We start from the raw sequence: 19855 nt of genomic DNA, 5'->3' as shown, positions 1-19855 counted from the left end.
TGAGACAATCCTCTCTGCCTCACAGTACTCAAGAATATCTTACGTAAGGTATCATGATACTAGTGCCAGAAAATCCCTACAATTTCAGGAATGCAAAGAAATAATGGCAATCGAAGGCTATCTGGAAGAACTCAGGTGGAGAGTATCACATGCCTTGTACACTCAATACGCTGAGCCAGACCAAACTGACTTATGTGATGGTTCAAAATGACAAGTGGTTGAGTTACCACCGGAAGTTATTACAATATACATTATTGAATATGCTATGCTAAGGTTCGAACTTTTCAGTCACACCACTGATGAGCTATTTCAACCATGTCATAACTAATATTTACCCACATACATACGAATGAATATTTTTCCTCAACTATAATGAACTATATCAATGAAAAAATTGAAAAATATTCTGCAGGAACATTGATGCTTTTATTCCAAAACTCCTTAACCATGAACGACGATTTATTACATATGGATTACATGAAGCTATGATCACTAAAACGGTGCTCATTCGGATACAAGCACGGGATATAATATCCCTACAGCAAATACCGGTAAGTCTTGTCCCTAACCTGCATACAAAGCAGGTTTCTTATTGGAATGACAGACTGCGAAGAATTAGGAAATTAGCTCTACTGAAGAGCAGGGGTTCACGAATGTTCAAGCTACTAAGGGGCAACATCAAGACTCCAAGAAGTCTTAAGAAAAGAACAAAAAAATAAGATAGCCTTCTCTACGATGTACCGGACCAAAAGGTTTCAAAATAGATAATAAATGGAGACTTAGAGCAACAAACGCATTTGACGGAGCACTAAGGAAATTTGGTAGCAGACAAGTATAGAAGAATGCCCCAGACAGCAGCATAACGTACACACAGATCAAGGGGAAAAAAAGGAAACCTAGCAGTGGATGGGTGTGTCTTTGTCTGAGGAACAGACGTCCCATGGCAACCTGGATGAGAGAGGAACACCATATAAAGTGGGCCACTTCTAACAATCACCCTCAAGCACCCTGAACCTCACCAACACCAACGTCGTATAAAGCATTAGAAACTTGTCTCCTAGGACAATAGTAGACAGACTTAACAAACACATCGAGAACATGTGCTTGGAAATCTTGTCACAGGATGGGCGTTTCTGTTTAAAAGCCTGTACCTAGGCTATAGAAAATGTTTGTAAAATCATGTACAATGTTTTTCAAAACCTGCACAACATTACACTACGAAGACTTCAAAACCTTTTCCTTAAATTAATGTTTACAACGCGAAATCATATCCTGGGCAGCAATTGGGGTAGGGTTGCTGGACTTCACGTCCAGCCGAGCAACTCGAAACCTAATATTCTTAGGCCCTGGTCGGCCTCGCCAGCCGACGAGATTTCTTTTTTTCTTCAATGACTGAATTACGAGAAGAAATAGAATTACACCAAGGTTAACTTAGTTTCTTAAGATGAAACTTGAATTCAAGTGACGCAGCCTGGCCTCAACATACGAAAGCGTAATTCATTTCGAATTCGCACTGATACAACAGTTCTCTCACATTAAAACATATCTCATTACAAACCACAGTGATGCAGGCCAGTCTCTGCCTGTCAGCACGCAACTTATTACGATTAGCATATATGCAGTCATGTTTCAGCTCATCAAAACATACCGTATTATGAATCCATGCATCTTATTACGAATCGCTATGACAAAACCAACCGATTAAGAAGCGTAGCAGTGATGCACGGTTCTTTCACGTCGAGCTTTATACATAAGTTGTCTTTATGTTAGTCGTCCACATCATACGGAGATGGGTAATCCTTCCGTCTTGGCTCTGCCTCGCATCAGGCTAATCCGATATACTTGCCATCGTAAAGCCTGAGTATCACCGGCAACGCTTCATACCACAACTCAAGAGATACATGTACATATATATACAGTAACTGCAGTGTCTGTAGGACGCGGTACTGAAATAACGATTTCACCAAAACCTCGAGTAATCATAGCAACCAATTACACTACGAACCACATGCGAGGTACTTACATACCTACAACTGTAAATATGTAGAGGAGCTGGCACCACTGGTGTAGTTCAAGAGGCAATAATTAATCAAGATGATAAGTAAACATACGTGCCATGTTTGGGAGGGAGCCAATCTGTTTATTATGATGACGAGTGTGTGTACACACACAGTTTGTTAGGGGTCGCAATTCCGCGCTGTGTTTATTACGACGGATCAAGACTGGTTCCATCCACATACAACAGAGGTTGAAGAACGACTATCAACAACTCTATCCTACCATGCTTGAGGCATGACAGAAAATTCTAAGGGAATAATTTCCAGTCGAAATGTCATTTCTAGTGCCAATTTTTATCGTTTTTTTTTTCTTAGCTGAGACGGAAGTTCACTTCGTGGGAGGGGAATAACGCTTGAAGGGTTTAGGAGGGCAGAGCTGGAGAGAGAGAGAGAGAGAGAGAGAGAGAGAGAGAGAGAGAGAGAGAGAGAGAGAGAGAGAGAGAATCATAGTGCGGGAGTGGTAAGAGTGGTGTACTGATGGTTAGTGTGTGTGTGTGTGTGTGTGTGTGTGTGTGTGTGCATGTGGGAGGTTAAGAAGTTTCAGGTTTCAAAATTTTATCATCCAGATGGAAAGTTGCCCTCTCCTGCAATAAAACTATACACTTTTCAACATTGGGTATACATAAGTTCCACAGTTTGAGAACCTTATTAACCCCTTTGTATTACTGATCGTATCACATCCCCTTTACTCTAAACCTAGACAGCAGGATGCAGTCTCGACCATGATGATGCTCATGCGTTAACAGTTCCCTTCGCCAAAACCTCTGTCACATCATCTTCCGTCGTCCTAATAACTTGCCCCCACATTCCCATCCAATTTTGTTTGCATCTCGAGTGTTAGTCTAGCCGTAATTATATCCTTAACGCCTAATCCTTCCATGTGCATGATACCCTACACCTCTAAATATTCAGTCATGCCAATTTATATTCCTACTGTCTTCTTTAGTGTGTGTGTGTGTGTGTGTGTGTGTGTGTGTGAAGGAAGAGCCCAAGTGGAGTGATGATGGTCAGGGAGTGCGTGTGTGTGGGAGGGGCCTCGGGTAGTATGTTGATGGTGAGTGTGTGAGCGTGTATGTGGGAGAGGCATGAAGTGGTGTCTTGATGGTGTTTTGAGTGCATGTGTGTGTGTGTGTGTGTGTGTGTGTGTGTGTGTGTGTGTGTGTGTGTGTGTGTGTCCTAAGTGCAGCCAGTGAGGGCGGAGTGGGATGGGAGGCGGCGGCAGGAGCGGCCCTACACGTGTGACCCAGGACGCCGCCCACACGGAAGCTGCACGGTTATTCATCCGCCACAACAACAACAACAATTACAACAGCAACAAAAGCAAAAACAAACAAAACACAATCCAGGAAACGTGTGAACTTCTCATCCAGCAGACATGACCCACTGTCTCCTGAGGTTAGCCATGGAAGGAGAAAAAATATGCTCTCTCTCTCTCTCTCTTTCTCTCTCTCTCTCTCTCTCTCTCTCTCTCTCTCTCTCTCTCTCTCTCTCTCTCTCTCTCTCTTACACCCATGAGTGGCAGTGGCCCAGCAGACAAAGCTGGGGAACGACTGACTCAAAAGGAGCAATGAATACATCGGGAGCCCCATGGCCACGCCCCAGGGTCGCCAGCTCACGACGTACACCGAGAGAGAGAGAGAGAGAGAGAGAGAGAGAGAGAGAGAGAGAGAGAGAGAGAGAGAGAGAGAGAGAGAGAGAGAGAGAGAGTCATGCCAGCATTCCACACAATATGCACCACAATGTACCGCCCACCACTGCTGGGCTGCCACACCATGCCAGGCCATCCATTGTGCTCTCTCTCTCTCTCTCTCTCTCTCTCTCTCTCTCTCTCTCTCTCTCTCTCTCTCTCTCTCTCTCTCTCTTACCACCTGCACCTCGTGTGCCCTTGCTGTTCTCAAGGCACTGGTGCCAGCGTCCATGGACGTAAGATGAGTCACAATTCACCCAGTCTGTCGCGTACGGCGCCGCCCCGCCACCCGTGGTGTGTGTGTGTGTGTGTGTGGCGTACAGATGCCCGAGGCTGTGAGCGGGTCACACACAGCTGTCTATCACATGCGACTCAATTCAATCAATGTCATCACTTGATTTGAAGTGAACCGCATGCAGGCAACTGTTTCAACCACAGCCACTACAGCATCACCCTACCACACACACACACATACACACGCACACACACACACACACACACACACACACACACACACACACACACACACACACACCTCTACAGAGGGCGCGGGGGGCGGGCGGGGCAATTCTCGACGACTTCATAACAAAGCTGTTTTAAGTGTCGTGATGCGTCGTGTGACGGTACTGAAGCAAAGCAGCAGCAACCCCAGCCCGCGTAAATCTTCAATTGATCACACCTGCCCAACCACATTACCCTTGATGTAATTACGGCACTCAGGGACCTCTCGCATTATACCCCCACACAAGAACTGGTTTGAGGACAGTTAAAAGAGCATGACGCATTTCTGACAAGACGAATTACATAATGAGTCGCATTCTCTCCGATTAAGTTAAAAAAAACAACTTACAATTCACCTAAGATCTTATCAGTCAAGGTTCCCTTGGCGGCTCGTGGGTTCACGTCTCTTCCATGTGTCACTTGTATACCGCCTCCGTCCTGCATCAATGTGGGCAATCATAACAGACCGACCCAACCCCCGACTTCCAGTCGACCCACCCGAGTCAACCCAGATGTTCCACTCACAGCCCTCGCCACCAGCCTCCCTCCTCCTCATCCCCTCCTACCCAACCCACATTTCCCGGGTAATAATCATATCCGCCGGGAGAACTAATGCTACCTCTAGGCCCTATGGTTGTCAGGAGCGAGCGACTCGTCCCATCAGCGGTACTAAACATACTGTAGGAAGAGCCAAGACGCCATAAAAGGGCCCGGGTGGGTGTCTTGGTGACAGGGAGACAAAATTGGGGGCCCCTGATCCATGGCTGGAGGGATGATGACATTATGAACACTGCCCCCTGTCACCTACTGTCCTTAGAGCGTTAGACCCCGCCCGTCACTCACCACCAGTCGCGCGGTCCAGAGGGAGTGGACTCCACGCAACAGACAGGAAGGAAGTCCGCCATTCCGATCGCCCCATTGCGACCAGAGGAGAGGCCAGGCCTGGACCGCGGGTGAAAGTTTCATCACGTTATCTGCCACCTCTACATTGTATGACCTGGGCGAGGCATTACAGTACAGGCACTAAACAAACCCTATGTGCGCAGAACAGGACTAAAGCTACAGAGGTCGTGGGATGACAACTCCCGTGCATTTAGTACAGTGACAAACGCACGTTGAACGGTGGGTTCGAGGCTATTACGTAGATGATCTGAGGAGCAGTATGTCAGTCAGGCCGGACACACAACGCTTCTATACGCTTACTGCCACTTCCAGTCTCGGCCCCTTCTGTCCTGCCTCGCATCAATCCTGGATAAACAAGGCTTAGCGGAGTATCAGCTTACTAGGAACTCCCACCCTCCGCACCAGCTGGTTGGAGCGGAGCGGATACCAGTATCCACAAACCGTATACAGCTTAAAACCTATTGTTAACACGCGATGGACCGCCTCCGCCCAGCGTGCCACAGCTTCACGCTTGTAGAAATTCAGCCCCAGACCTTTCCGTGGTTTCCTCCCAGCTGTGGGGTGAGGTGGGGTGAGGTGGTATGGGTAGTGAGAGTGAAGGCAGGCAGGTGTTTGTGGGGGGCAATCATCGGACAGAAGCTTCACCTTCCCTCGCCAGAGGCGGAAGTCCTCTCCAGCGTGGCGGAACAATGAGCCTTCACTGTCACCCTCGCCATCGCCACCACCACAACCACCACCACCACACCACTGGGCCAAGGACGCGCGTATTTACGCCACATCGCCACAACCACAGCGTCTCCAACACCACAACAACCACAGCGCCTCCACCACCACCAAAACGAATCCCCCCCTCTGCCACCATTATGATCACTGTGCCAAGGACGCAAGACGCCCTACCAGACACATCACTGGTTCTGTCATCATTCCACCACCACCACAGGCCGAGTCCACCTCAACGTGACCTCTGGGTGTCTAGTTTCCTTCAGTAATGCCACCAAGACCACTATCAGTAGGCCAAGGATACGTACACCGACCCACCACCACCACTCCTACCACCACACCACCACCACAACATCACTATATTCGTAACATCAATCCATCACAACAGAGAGGCTGGGTATACCTCAACTTGACCTCCGGGGCTCTGGTTTCCTTAAGCAATGCCAACACCACCATCACCGGCAACGGCCAGCCAGACAGACAGACAGACAGCCAGCCGCGGTTGCCTCAGCTGCATGCAGGGGTCGCCTCCCTCCCCACTAACCCCATCTCCTCCGCCTGCCCGAGACAACCACGCCTGCGTCAGCAACACCAGCCTCCCCTCCCGCCGTATTTATATTACATAAAAGTTTTACTCGTCAAATCTTTTAAATAGTTTTTCTTTTACTTGCGATTAAAGATAAGACTTACAGTAAAGTGAGATACTATATTTCAAGGGTCGTATAATTCTTTTTGGAGCCAACGTAAATAACACACAAATCCATCATAAAACAGTACAGAATTATTCGAAAGAGTAATGCTATTCATTGTACCTTTCCAGGAGTTAAATTAATAATCACAAGCATTATAATCAATATCTATCTATCTATCTATCTATCTATCTATCTATCTATATATATATATATATATATATATATATATATATATATATATATATATATATATATATATATATATATATTCCTATGAGTCCACGGGGAAAATGAAACACGAAAAGTTCCCAAGTGCACTTGCGTGTAATAATCACATCATCAGGGGAGACACAAGAGAGAAATATAACAGTCAGTTGATATAAATCGAAGAGACGAAGCTAGGACGCCATTTGGCCAAATGTTACTGCTAGGCTACAGCCTAGCAGTAGCATTCCCGCCTGTGGCAGAGGGGGTCCCGGGTTCGATCCTGGCTGTTGGAGGTTTGTATGATATATATATATATATATATATATATATATATATATATATATATATATATATATATATATATACGACTGCTACAGGCACACGTGAACTCAAGACCTCAGCTATATAACCAAACAACCGCCCCCATCAATGACAGGTGTGCACACATCAGGCACGTCACATACTTTCAGACGCACGTTGCACATAAGCCTGTAGCTTGCATTGCCAATATCGGCGTGACCACCACCACACAAGTCCTCCACTACACTGACAATTGCAAGGCTACACTCCTGTATTACCCACTACGTAACTCGTATACAACAATGGACAAAACAGAATTCTTAAAAAAAATCATAGATGATTTTGTGTCAGCGGCTTTCAATTACTTAAAAACAATCCATATATGGAAAAAGAAACTGTTTATATATATATATATATATATATATATATATATATATATATATATATATATATATATTTTTTTTTTTTTTTCATACTATTCGCCATTTCCCGCGATAGCGAGGTAGCGTTAAGAAAAGAGGACTGGGCCTTTGAGGGCATATCCTCACCTGGCCCCCTTCTCTGTTCCTTCTTTTGGAAAATTAAAAAAAAAAAAAACGAGAGGGGAGGATTTCCAGCCCCCCGCTCCCTTCCCTTTTAGTCGCCTTCTACGACACGCAGGGAATACGTGGGAAGTATTCTTTCTCCCCTATCCCCAGGGATAATATATATATATATATATATATATATATATATATATATATATATATATATATATATATATATATATACACACACATATATATATATATATATATATATATATATATATATATATATTTTTTTTTTTTCTTTTTTTTTACTTTGTCGCTGTCTCCCGCGTTTGCGAGGTAGCGCAAGGAAACAGACGAAAGAAATGGCCCAACCCCCCCCCCCCATACACATGTACATACACACGTCCACACACGCAAATATACATACCTACACAGCTTTCCATGGTTTACCCAAGACGCTTCACATGCCTTGATTCAATCCACTGACAGCACGTCAACCCCTGTATACCACATCGCTCCAATTCACTCTATTCACTATATATATATCCGCCATTTCCCGCATTAGCAAGGTAGCGTTAAGAATAGAGGACTGAGCCTTAGAGGATATATCATTTGGCCCCCTTCTCTGTTCCTTCCTTTGGAAAATCAAAAACGAGAGGGGAGGATTTCCAGCCGCCCGCTCCCTCCCCCTTTTAGTCGCCTTTCTACGACACGCAGGGAATACGTGGGAAGTAATCTTCCTCCCCTATCCCCTGAGATAGGTGAGGTTGTCGAGGATGACCTGAGCCTTAATCCTTTCACCTGTTTCTTCATTCATATGCCTGCCCTGCCTAGTGGCGGCTGGTACATTACAATTCTGGTTCTGTCGACCTGCACTTCGTAATGACGAGGTAATTATACGAAAGCACTTGACACTTCGTATTTTCTGTTTCCTTGTGGGTTTTACCTGATATATATATATATATATATATATATATATATATATATATATATATATATATATATAGAGAGAGAGAGAGAGAGAGAGAGAGAGAGAGAGAGAGAGAGAGATGGCCCTACTCAGGCCGTCACACCACCCCCACCACAAGGTGCCACGGACGGCCGCCGCTGGTCGACCGCAGCCCAATATCTTTTCCCTTTGTTTTGTTGGCGACACAGTAACGTGTAACGATATCTGAGGCAAGACACTCCAGAAATTCCCTCACGCCATTAATAAGACCACCACAGAATCGTTACATGGAATACACTTGCCGCGCGCCACACCACAACACACGGTCTTTTAAACAGCCAGTCACTGCCACAGTTTCCACGGCAGTCTGAAACGCACACACATACGCACACGCAAGCCACGCCTTGCTGACGTCTTTCACTGACGTAGGTACACTAACACTGCCATGACCAGCACTGCACACTTGGCTCCTAGTATAGTTCCTAAAGGCGACTGTGAGTCCTTATATAAGCAGAGTGGATGTATCAGGGAGTATTAAGAGTCTACCTTTACGAGTGTAAAGATGGGGACGTATATATGAGAAAGTGTGAGTCAAGGAGAGCATATACGTGAGTGTAAACGGAAGAAGGATGTGACAGAGTGTATGTGTGAGACTGTAAAGGTCATGGGGTATGTGTATGTGTGAGGGTCTCCGGTAATGTGCTAACGAGTTCGTCTGCGTCAGGATGTAAGACAGTCCATTCGGATCCTCTTTAACAGCATTTCAACACCACAACAGACGCCTTACAAGGTGTTGTAACGTCAGTTTCCGAGTACTTCATGTCTCATCCCTTGACTTGGAAAAGTGGATTACGTACTCAGATCTAATCTCTAAGAAGACCCTGGAGACAGTTGCTAACCTGTCTCAAAAAGCCCGCCGGCTCACGGGACTCCTTAACATAACACCTTCAGAAGTATTTGAGACACGTTCTTCATCCTCACTCTCGGGGTAATGGAATACAGTTGATCCATTCATTCACAATAAACTACTTCGAACCCCCATCTACCCACTTTGAATCCTGCAACACGACCGTCAACTCCCACAGATGATACGAGAGACTTGTTTCTCTGCAATACTTCTTCCATGTCCTTTCAGATATATCGTTCATGTCTTTCAAATGACCATGAAGATATCAGAAGTTGCCGCTTCAACTGTGCCGCACCATCGTTAATCTATACGCTAGTCTTACTCCATCAGTGGGTGTTACCGGATTCCGTCTCCTCGGGGTTACAACGCGAGTGTAAAGTCACCCTTGGTGAGGCTGTGTCACTGTCAGTTCACTACGGTCAAAGAATTTCTCACTCTAAAGGAGTCTACATTTCTCTGCGACTGGAAGTAGGTCTGTCTGCCTTGGGCTGCATGAGCCTTGAGAAAGAGGTCGTGGGTAAAACAAGGGAGTCTTTCGTAAAAATTGGTCCTGGGGTAATTATAGATATATCAAATAAACTTCTTAACGTACAAACCAGCGGTAGTCATAATTACAAGTCTTGACTGATATGATTTGTCAACTGTAAAAAGAAAAATTCAACCCTTCCCTCTACATTGCAAAGAGGTAATTTTACACACACTGGCCAACGTGTTAAGAGCGGGACAGAGCAACACGAGTGTACAATATGTACTCAAGGCACACAAATGGTAATCACACACACACCCACACACACACACACACACACACACACACACACACACACACACACACGCAAACACACACACACACACACACACACACACACACACACACACACACATGACCGTCGGCCTAGTATTAAAAATTCTATCAAAATACCGTTGCTTCCAAATTATCAATCGAAAATTCAAGTTACCATTTCATCCCAAGTAAACGGAAGCTTGCATGAAGCCTACACATACATGGCTAGGCTGCATTCGTCATGTTCTAACACCTTAACAACCGCTAAGCAGAGCCACGCTCTCTCCACACCCGCCCACCTGTTTATCATTTCAGTGTCTGGTGCTCTCCGTGTCTTTGGGTGAATAAATCATAAGTGTACAATGGACAATGTTGAGGTAGTGACTCACTATGACTGGAGGAGCGACTGGCTAGCTAAAGGTCTGCTTGAACGACAGTGTAAACAAACGGAGTGATGACAAAGATAACTATAAATATATATATATATATATATATATATATATATATATATATATATATATATATATATATATATATAGAGAGAGAGAGAGAGAGAGAGAGAGAGAGAGAGAGAGAGAGAGAGAGAGAGAGAGAGAAATATGATTAAGACGCTCCTAAAATCTACCGAGCCACACCACCACCGCACCACTGCCTACATTCCCACATACATTACTGATGAACCTTCTACGAATGACGTTTCCGTAGATGATGATGTAGCGCTGTGAGTCACATCCCAGCCACCAGCTTCCATGAAGAACACTGTTAATCACAGCCGTTCATGGCTGAGTATAGCTACAGGAGGTGGGGTTGTGGTACAGGAGGTGGGGTTGTGGTCTAGGTTATGAAATACTCCCGAAGCAGCGGTAGTTCGAATCGGATCCTACGGCTACTAATAATACTCATAACAATACTACTACTACTACTACTACTACTAATAATAATAATAATAATAATAATAATAATAATGTAACATAGATATAATTAATTTTTCATACATATTTGCCATTTCTCGCATTAGCTAGGGAGCTTTAAGAACAGAGGATGAGTCTAAGGGAAAAATCTCTAATAATAATAATAATAATAATAATAATAATAATAATAATAGGCGTGGGCTATGGATAGAGTTGTGCGCAGGAGGATGGATGTGCTGGAAATGAGATGTTTGAGGACAATGTGTGGTGTGAGGTGGTTTGATCGAGTGAGTAACGTAAGGGTAAGAGAGATGTGTGGAAATAAAAAGAGCGTGGTTGAGAGAGCAGAAGAGGGTGTTTTGAAGTGGTTTGGGCACATGGAGAGGATGAGTGAGGAAAGATTGACCAAGAGGATATATGTGTCGGAGGTGGAGGGAACGAGGAGAAGAGGGAGACCAAATTGGAGGTGGAAAGATGGAGTGAAAAAGATTTTGTGTGATCGGGGCCTGAACATGCAGGAGGGTGAAAGGAGGGCAAGGAATAGAGTGAATTGGATCGATGTGGTATACCGGGGTTGACGTGCTGTCAGTGGATTGAATCAAGGCATGTGAAGCGTCTGGGGTAAACCATGGAAAGCTGTGCAGGTATGTATATTTGCGTGTGTGGACGTATGTATATACATGTGTATGGGGGTGGGTTGGGCCATTTCTTTCGTCTGTTTCCTTGCGCTACCTCGCAAACGCGGGAGACAGCGACAAAGTATAAAAAAAAAAAAAAAAAAAAAAATAATAATAATAATAATAATGTATTACCAAATAAGCTCTTCATAAACCTACGTAGTCCAGTAAATAAGATAAGTCCTAGTGTGTTACCAACATGAGAAACACCTCCCCTAAGGACAGTTTTTCATAACATACTCCACTACACCACCTCACACTTGACTGGGCATCCGGCCGGTGGGACACGTTTTCGCCCCGCGCACCCGCTGGCTCTGAACAAATTCCAACTCACTCATTATCGTACCCGGTGTGTGTGTGTGTGTGTGTGTGTGTGTGTGTGTGAATCAAGGCCAGCAACCGCGTAAGATGGTCCTTAACAGTACCAGAAACCATACAGAAAACATTGGTTATATATATATATATATATATATATATATATATATATATATATATATATATATATATATATATATATATATATATATATAACAACTTACAATGACAACCAGTTGACAAATTATATTCACGCGTGAAATATGATGCGCAAAAGACAAGGAGGTGAGCGGAGGGAGAAGAGACGAAGGATGAGACGGGGTGGGATGGGTGGACAAAAAGACGGAGGAAGGTAAGGTTGGAAGGGGGCAGCGGAGCGCGGCCAAGGGCAACATCAGTGGGGCAAAAAGCTTCTGGCGCGAGGTAAATACAGCATAGTTATGGCGAGGCGACTTTCGCTGGCGTGCGATGATTATGTTGTGGTGTGGCCCGGCAGGGTGACATAATCCTCCTCCTCCTCTTTACTGATGGTGCTACAGCTACACCGCACACCCTCACATTCCCACAACCACGCCCTTCACTCACTAATATACATTTCCCTTTTTCGTATATATTAACATCCGTCGAAAACTACTGACACGAACTTAACACATTCGGCATTTCGAGCCAAGGTTCGTTTCTCGGAAGCCCGAACTTGTTCCAGAAGTTAACCCGAGCCTGTGTGAGGAAGCGACGTTTGCTTTACCGGCATATCATCCGCCCCCGAGTCTTATGCTTACAATGACTACAGTATCACCAGAAAACTTACGCCCACTCCACATTTCCCTGATATTGAAGTAGCGTCTGGTAAGACGTCCTGGGTAACACCAGGGATTTTTCTGAGACAGGTCCAAAGGTAATTATATATATATATATATATATATATATATATATATATATATATATATATATATATATATATTCTTTCTTTCTTTCATACTATTCGCCATTTCCCGCGTTAGCAAGGTAGCGTTAAGAACAGAGGACTGGGGCTCTGAGGGAATATCCTCACCTGGCCTCGTTCTCTGTTCCTTCTTTAGGAAATTAAAAAAAAAAAAAAGAGAGGGGAGGATTTCCAGCCCCCCCCCCCCGCTCCCTCCCCTTTTAGTCGCCTTCTACGACACGCAGGGAATACGTGGGAAGTATTCTTTCTCCCCTATCCCCAGGGATAATATATATATATATATATATATATATATATATATATATATATATATATATATATATATATATATATATATATATAAAACACTATTTTTGAATATAGATACATCCGTAACTATAAACTACACAATAAAGGTTGAGGCCTCGCCCTATGCCTACTATGCGCTCATAATACTGTGCAAGAACCATTAAGCCCTTCTGCACAATTTCTCACGGTAAACCAGTGTAAATCGCAACGAACAACTACAATGGTTCCCAGAATTCCTTCTAAAATCAGGTGTAAAAAGCCTTAATAACAACACAGGAGACAGCAGAATATGATATGACCAAAAATTATCTAATAACTGGAGATGAGAACCTATGATAATACATAGTTGGCCCAGACACTATGGTGGTATTATTTCTCTGGCCAGACAATGCTCCTGGGCCACCATCATCAACACACACTCGACAACTCTCTACTGGATGATCAAAGGTTTAACAAAGGAACCTCATGCGATCCGATCATGAAGGAGAACGGGCACAGTCAAGGCACCGACGACAAATGCTCATGAATCGTGGCCACAGTAGCCAAAGACAGACAGGCCTCCTAGCAACAAGACGGGGACAACGAAACCCAAATGAGACATGATCACACGTCTGGCGTGCACAAGACTGCCTGCTGGGGAGGAAATAACCAGCGACGGCGGGATGCGTGAGTTACCGCGGGAGATGGGGAAAGACCGATCATTCTAGAGGCGTAGCAGCTACACAACTTCCCACAGGGGTTACGTCAGACGCGCGTTCTTAAGAGCCCAAGTCCCGCCACGTGCAAGCGTCCGTCCGCTTGCGTGACAGATGACCTACAACACCACATGGCGCCACCCCTCACCTCCTCACTTTCTGCACACCGCCATAAACCAGGTTACTCGCAGCGGTACACCGGCTGTCAGATGATGACAGGCGATGATACGCGGTTAGAAGTGCGACTCGTGAGGGGTAGCGGCGGTAGAACGCTTCAATCCGACGTGGATGACGAAGCCTTAATATAGAGGCGCAGCGGCCGCCCCTACCTGGGCGAGCGCTAATTATAGCGGCGGCCCAGCCTGCCTCTTCCCAGCGGGTCAAGTGGGCTACAGTTAGCGGTAGTAAAGCCAGCGGCGAGTCTCGAGCACTTTACCTTTGGCCTCTTGTGACGTCACATCCAATAAAGGTGGGCAATTAGGTCAAGTGTGGGGAAGGGGGCTTAATGAGGGCAGTGTGGGTGCGCGATGGGGGCCGCCTGCAGCCCACCTCATCAGTGACGAACACCCACCCACACACACACACACACACACTCTACTGTAAACATTTCATCACCATCAACATCATCACCGTTCTCCAACCACCGTTATCAAAACAATTACTACCGCCCTGAATCCAGACGCGTTGTGTCGGGCAGTACAGTACGTGTGTACAATCTCAAAGTAAAACAGGTGCTTTGAACAACGCGGCCTCAAACGTCTTTCCAGTTACCACTAACCCCATAGGGTTTCTCTCGGCCTTTGTCCTCCGAGGCTTTGAGCCACACTCGTTTCACATCAAAGTACCTCAAATGACGAATAAATTACATGTTAACTCGCCGCCAGAGGAACGTCTGTGTGACCTCTCACCTCGCTCCTCCGGCCTCCCATCGCAGCGACCCGCCTACCACACTAATCTTAAGCAGGAAGCAGACCCCATTATACGAGGGTGGGATAGCCCCATGCGCCATCTTGGCATGTAGGGGGAAAGCTGTTTGATGGGTTGAGGTAGGGTGCGCTGAGCGACCCAGGTTACTGCTGTGGGAGCGAAGGAGGGAGGAGGAGGGTTGGAGATGAGGCTGTGCGACGTGACTAGACGACAAGAATGTGTGAGAGATGGTAGGGAAGGAGACGATGAATTGCTAGGGACGGTAGTGAGGGGATAAGGCAGAGTTGACAATGAGGTGAAAGACGAAGTGGTGAAGGAGAGGATGGAGTTGACCCAAGGGGAGAGGGAAAGACGAGTTTTGAAGGAGATATGAGCGTAGTGGGTGAGTGGAGGGGTGGGAAATGATGGATGGGCGGTACAGGTACCTAGTGTATGATAAGAGAGATGGAGAGGTTTTGGTGAAAGGTCTCAAGATAGAATTCAACGATGGCTGTTGAAGATTAACATTTTACAGTGAATGGGAATTCATGATGAAGAACTAGTAGTGAATGAGAGAAACTGAATGACGAAGTAGACAATGTTAGTGAAAGGGTGAACAAGTGATAATACTGCAGAAAACATAAAGAAAAGGATACATGACAGACCACAGTCAAGTGAGGAGAAAATATCCTGTCTCACCAGAAGAAGAAATGGCAAAGTTAAGGACATAGTGAGGGGCGCTACATTACCAAAGACAGTTCATGGACAGTGAAGGAAACGAGATGGTGAAGGAACAAGACATAAAGAGAGAAGACAGTAAAAGATTGAAAAATAAGAGATGGAGATGGTGAATGGATACTGTAATAAAAGGGGAGATATTTAAGAAAAGATGGTGAAAAAGTAAGATAAGAGAGGATATCATGAGGGTGGTAGATTAAGAAAGAGGATAGTGGTATGAGAGACAGTGAAGATGTAGGAGACAGTGATAGTGTGATATGAGGGGAGATGGTGAAGGGAAAGGCTGCTAGAGAGGATGTGTATCAATTGGTTGGGTATGGAGAAGGTGAAAGTTGAGACATACCGAAGGCTCTCACTAGTACCAAGTGTACCTTTAGCCTGAACTAAAACACTTTCAGTCACTGCCAACAAACATTAAAAAAAAGCAACTTATGAAATAAAACGTCCGAGTTTGTGCATTATGATTTTGTGTTGGTTCGTTACATTACCGAAGTTTCTAGTTCCTGCATCGGTTCCCTAACTTAAGATGGGGACGCCTTCATCCCAGCCCAGCAAAGTATGCGTCATCCTCTCCCTCCGTCATTCAATTCAACTGCGAATCAATGTTCGCAAATGATAACCAAATTCGATATTTTCCTTTGAAGTAGCGTAAGTCGTCAACTCTTTCCACCTTTTTTGGCTTGAGCTTTGTGTCTGAAAGGTGTCATTGACCCTACGTTTACAATACATCGTAAGATATTTAATGACTGTGTGTATTCTTATTATACGGCCATATCATGAAGATACGTTTTGGTAACGAGAGTACCACAAAACACAAGAGAAAATCTAGGGAGCAAAGTGCTACATAGGCTATCGTCGTAACCCACTCCAAGTCACTTCATCACCGTTAGGCTCTTTCGCCAAAAGCCGCGCCCTTAACTTCGGAATGCGCTGATATACTGTAGGTATGTGTATAAGAGAGATATAGAGAGAGTGAGAGACTCATAAAAGTAGATTTGCAAGCGATAACTACATTACATATTTTGCTCGTCACGGCAAAACCAAAGAATGCTGATACTGTGACACTAATACCTTGTATTGGTCAAAAATTTACCTACAAGGCAATGCTCTCATAAACAATCGCCCTGATTGGTCAATCCGAATGACGTTAGCGCAATACGTCACTGACAAGTGTCGGTTTGATAACTTGATTGCTTGTTTCATCGCTTCAAATGGTGTGATTGTTTGATCCAAGCCTCTTGCGTCACAGATTGTCCGTGATGAATAATTCTCTTACAACACTAAGTCTCTGTGGGCAGGAATGCTCCTTTAGTTCCAGAGGTAGTAGAGGCTTTGGTGCTTGCCATTCTTATTTCAAATAATAAATCAGTTTCACAGTCAAGTTTTAAACTGGTATCATAGTAGGTAGCTACAGCCTAAAACTTACCAAGCCTAGCCTAGTTGCCTTCATCCTAACCCCAATAAATTGTAGCTTAAACTAATAAACCCTACGTAGCCTAGCCAAGTGTAAATACACCCTAGCTTCAACAGCTGTGATGGTGGAGTATACTTCTCTTGAAGACGTCAGGGAACATCTCCCCAGTCACAGTTCTGATAGCATCAGCTGTGCAAGGCAAAATATCCGTTGCTTAACAACGTAATTCTCGAGTTCTATGATTTCACACGCCTGAGAAAGCACATGACTTGCAACAGAATACTTATTTCTCCTCTGTCCGTAGAACGATCTCCTCCAATGTAGGAATGTATAATGTAGCAATTTTGATGCTGACATCAAACACGCACAGACTTTCCAAAAGGATTCGATGCGCCAAAGATGAAGATAGTGGTGGGAGAGTGGTTAGGTCTGGCAAGAGAAACTCAAATTCCAAGAGGCACTGACAATCAGTGGACCAGGTAAGCAGATTTTTTGGATTATAAAATCTGCTACACTTCACAGTCAGTATATAATCCTCTTAGACAGTCTCAAGAATCCAAACAAGTATTTAACGGGATCAGTAAGGGAGCTACTAGGATGGTAAAGGAGGTTTTATGATTCCCTTGCAGTGCTACAGAAAAGTTACAGTTGTGGACTTCAATGAAAAAAAAAGGAATACAGTTGAATACCTAAAATTCTACACGGGAGTAAACATACGTAAGGATGTAATATCCTATCCTGTACAAGAACACTTATAGTACCATATCAATGAACACACTCCTTCGATCCTGGATCTAATCCCAATATACAGAGTGACGTAGAAACTGGTATCACTTTCTAAGCTCCGCCAAAGACAAGTGGCTATGTTGCACAGATGAAGTACGTTTTAAGTACGAAGGTACCGAAGCAAAATGAGCAAAATGTCATGAACGAGAAACTACGACAACGGAACATGTAGTGCAGTATTCTGTATATATATATATATATATATATATATATATATATATATATATATATATATATATATATATGGGTTTGCCTTGGAAAAAGTGAAGGAAACAGTTATAGATGCATCATCAAATCTGCAACAGAGGTGAGGACAAGGTACCATTAGTATGGACAGAAGGGACATAAGAAAGGTCCTGAATAAACAATAGATTCACACTTGTCTACTAAGAGGTAGTACAAAATTACCTCTTGGCCTGTAGCTGTTTTGGTACAATTACTTCCAAGTTTACGTTGGCCGTATCGCCAAGGAGAGTGAGAATGAACAGGCGTTCGGGTGGCGAGGAGCAAAAATAGTATTTTCATGCAATGTAACCTCGTGAACACAGACCACGAGTGGGATTCATAATGTTATTACGATCTATAATGTGGGCTACCATCCTCCCTCGGCACGGTGTGGGGTGGAAGAACCCCTAGTGTTACTCAGTCCCCCTCCGCCACCACCCCAACCCGAGCTTGCTGCGTCACACCCAGAATGAAACCACTGTCATTCAGCATTCTCTCAAGCCCCCCGAGCTCTGCTCTGTCACAACCCAGAGCACTGACACTTCTGGTGTCACTCACTTGCGTCCCCGACTTTGGCTGTGTGAAAACTCACACCACTGACACCTATGGTGTCAGTCCCTCACCCCTCTCATATGTGACATCCAGCGTCACAATTAGTCGTTCTCCCTCTTCCATGAAACTTGTTATGCCACATCCGGACCTCTGATGTCACTTTGTCGCACCTTCTTCACCCTAAGCCTGCTGTGCTACAACGAGATGCACACCCATGATATTTCTGGTGTCACCCAGTCGCTCTCTCGGCCCCCCGAGCGTGGGTCCGACACACCCAGATGCACACCGCTGACCATCGCCTAAGCCAACCTCGCGTCAATGTTTACATCTCTTTGGTTTCAGAATTTTTTGAGCGGGTGCGGCGCCTCGACGCCGGGTGGCAGATAGAGGCGGTATTTATACTCTCGACCTCCTAGATGTGGTGGTGAGTCACTGAAACCCCATGATCATGGCGATACAACCACTGAGCTCGATGTTGGTTCGATAGTACCATGGTTCGATCCTTGAGCACGATGGTTTGATCCTTGAGTAATTTGGTTCGATCTTCGAGTACGATGGTTCGATCCTTGAGTAATTTGGTTCGATCTACGAGTACGATGGTTCGATCCTTGAGTAAGATGGTTCGATCTACGAGTACGATGGTTCGATCCTTGAGTAAGATGGTTCGATCCTTGAGTAAGATGGTTCGATCCTTGAGTAATTTGGTTCGATCCTCGAGCATGAAGGTTACGACCCTTAAATATGATGGGGTGGCTTGTAACCTAACCCTCTACCGACCACGTCAAAGGCCACGCAAACCAAACCAAGAGTTGCAACGTCGTGCTCAAAGGGTCAAGTGTCACAAGACTTGACGTCAGACAGACGCAACTATCTTGACTTACGACAGACGGAGCAGACTTGATGTTCGGCAGATGCAACCAAGTTGGCGAAACCAACGTCTTATGACAGATGGCAACAGACGTGACGTACAACAGATGCAACAACCGCAGTGTAGAACGCAACAGACGACGTACGAAGGCTGAAACAAACGACATAAAACAGGTGCAATAAACATGTCGCACGAAGGACGAAACAAACTCGATGTAGGAAAAGTGCATTTGACATGACGTACGAAGGACGGTACAAACTTGACGTACAGTAACTAACAAGTTACGTCAGGCAATCCTTT

At 44.9% G+C, this 19855-nt stretch overlaps 2 protein-coding genes across 2 annotated transcripts in view; one reads left to right on the top strand and one right to left on the bottom strand.

The window, feature by feature from the left end:
- LOC139754537 (transcription initiation factor TFIID subunit 10-like) overlaps positions 1-19855 on the bottom strand; it is a 105245-nt gene that overhangs the window by 47798 nt on the left and 37592 nt on the right. The gene's annotated exons all lie outside the window — the stretch shown is intronic.
- Positions 1-19855, top strand: part of LOC139754534 (chloride intracellular channel exl-1-like) — a 72063-nt gene that overhangs the window by 16713 nt on the left and 35495 nt on the right. The gene's annotated exons all lie outside the window — the stretch shown is intronic.

The sequence above is a fragment of the Panulirus ornatus genome, chromosome 17 (genome assembly GCF_036320965.1).
Source record: "Panulirus ornatus isolate Po-2019 chromosome 17, ASM3632096v1, whole genome shotgun sequence".
Classification (NCBI taxonomy): Eukaryota; Metazoa; Arthropoda; class Malacostraca; order Decapoda; family Palinuridae; genus Panulirus; species Panulirus ornatus.
The sequence above is the reverse complement of the archived record's forward strand: the minus strand, read 5'-3'. Positions and strand labels throughout refer to the sequence as shown.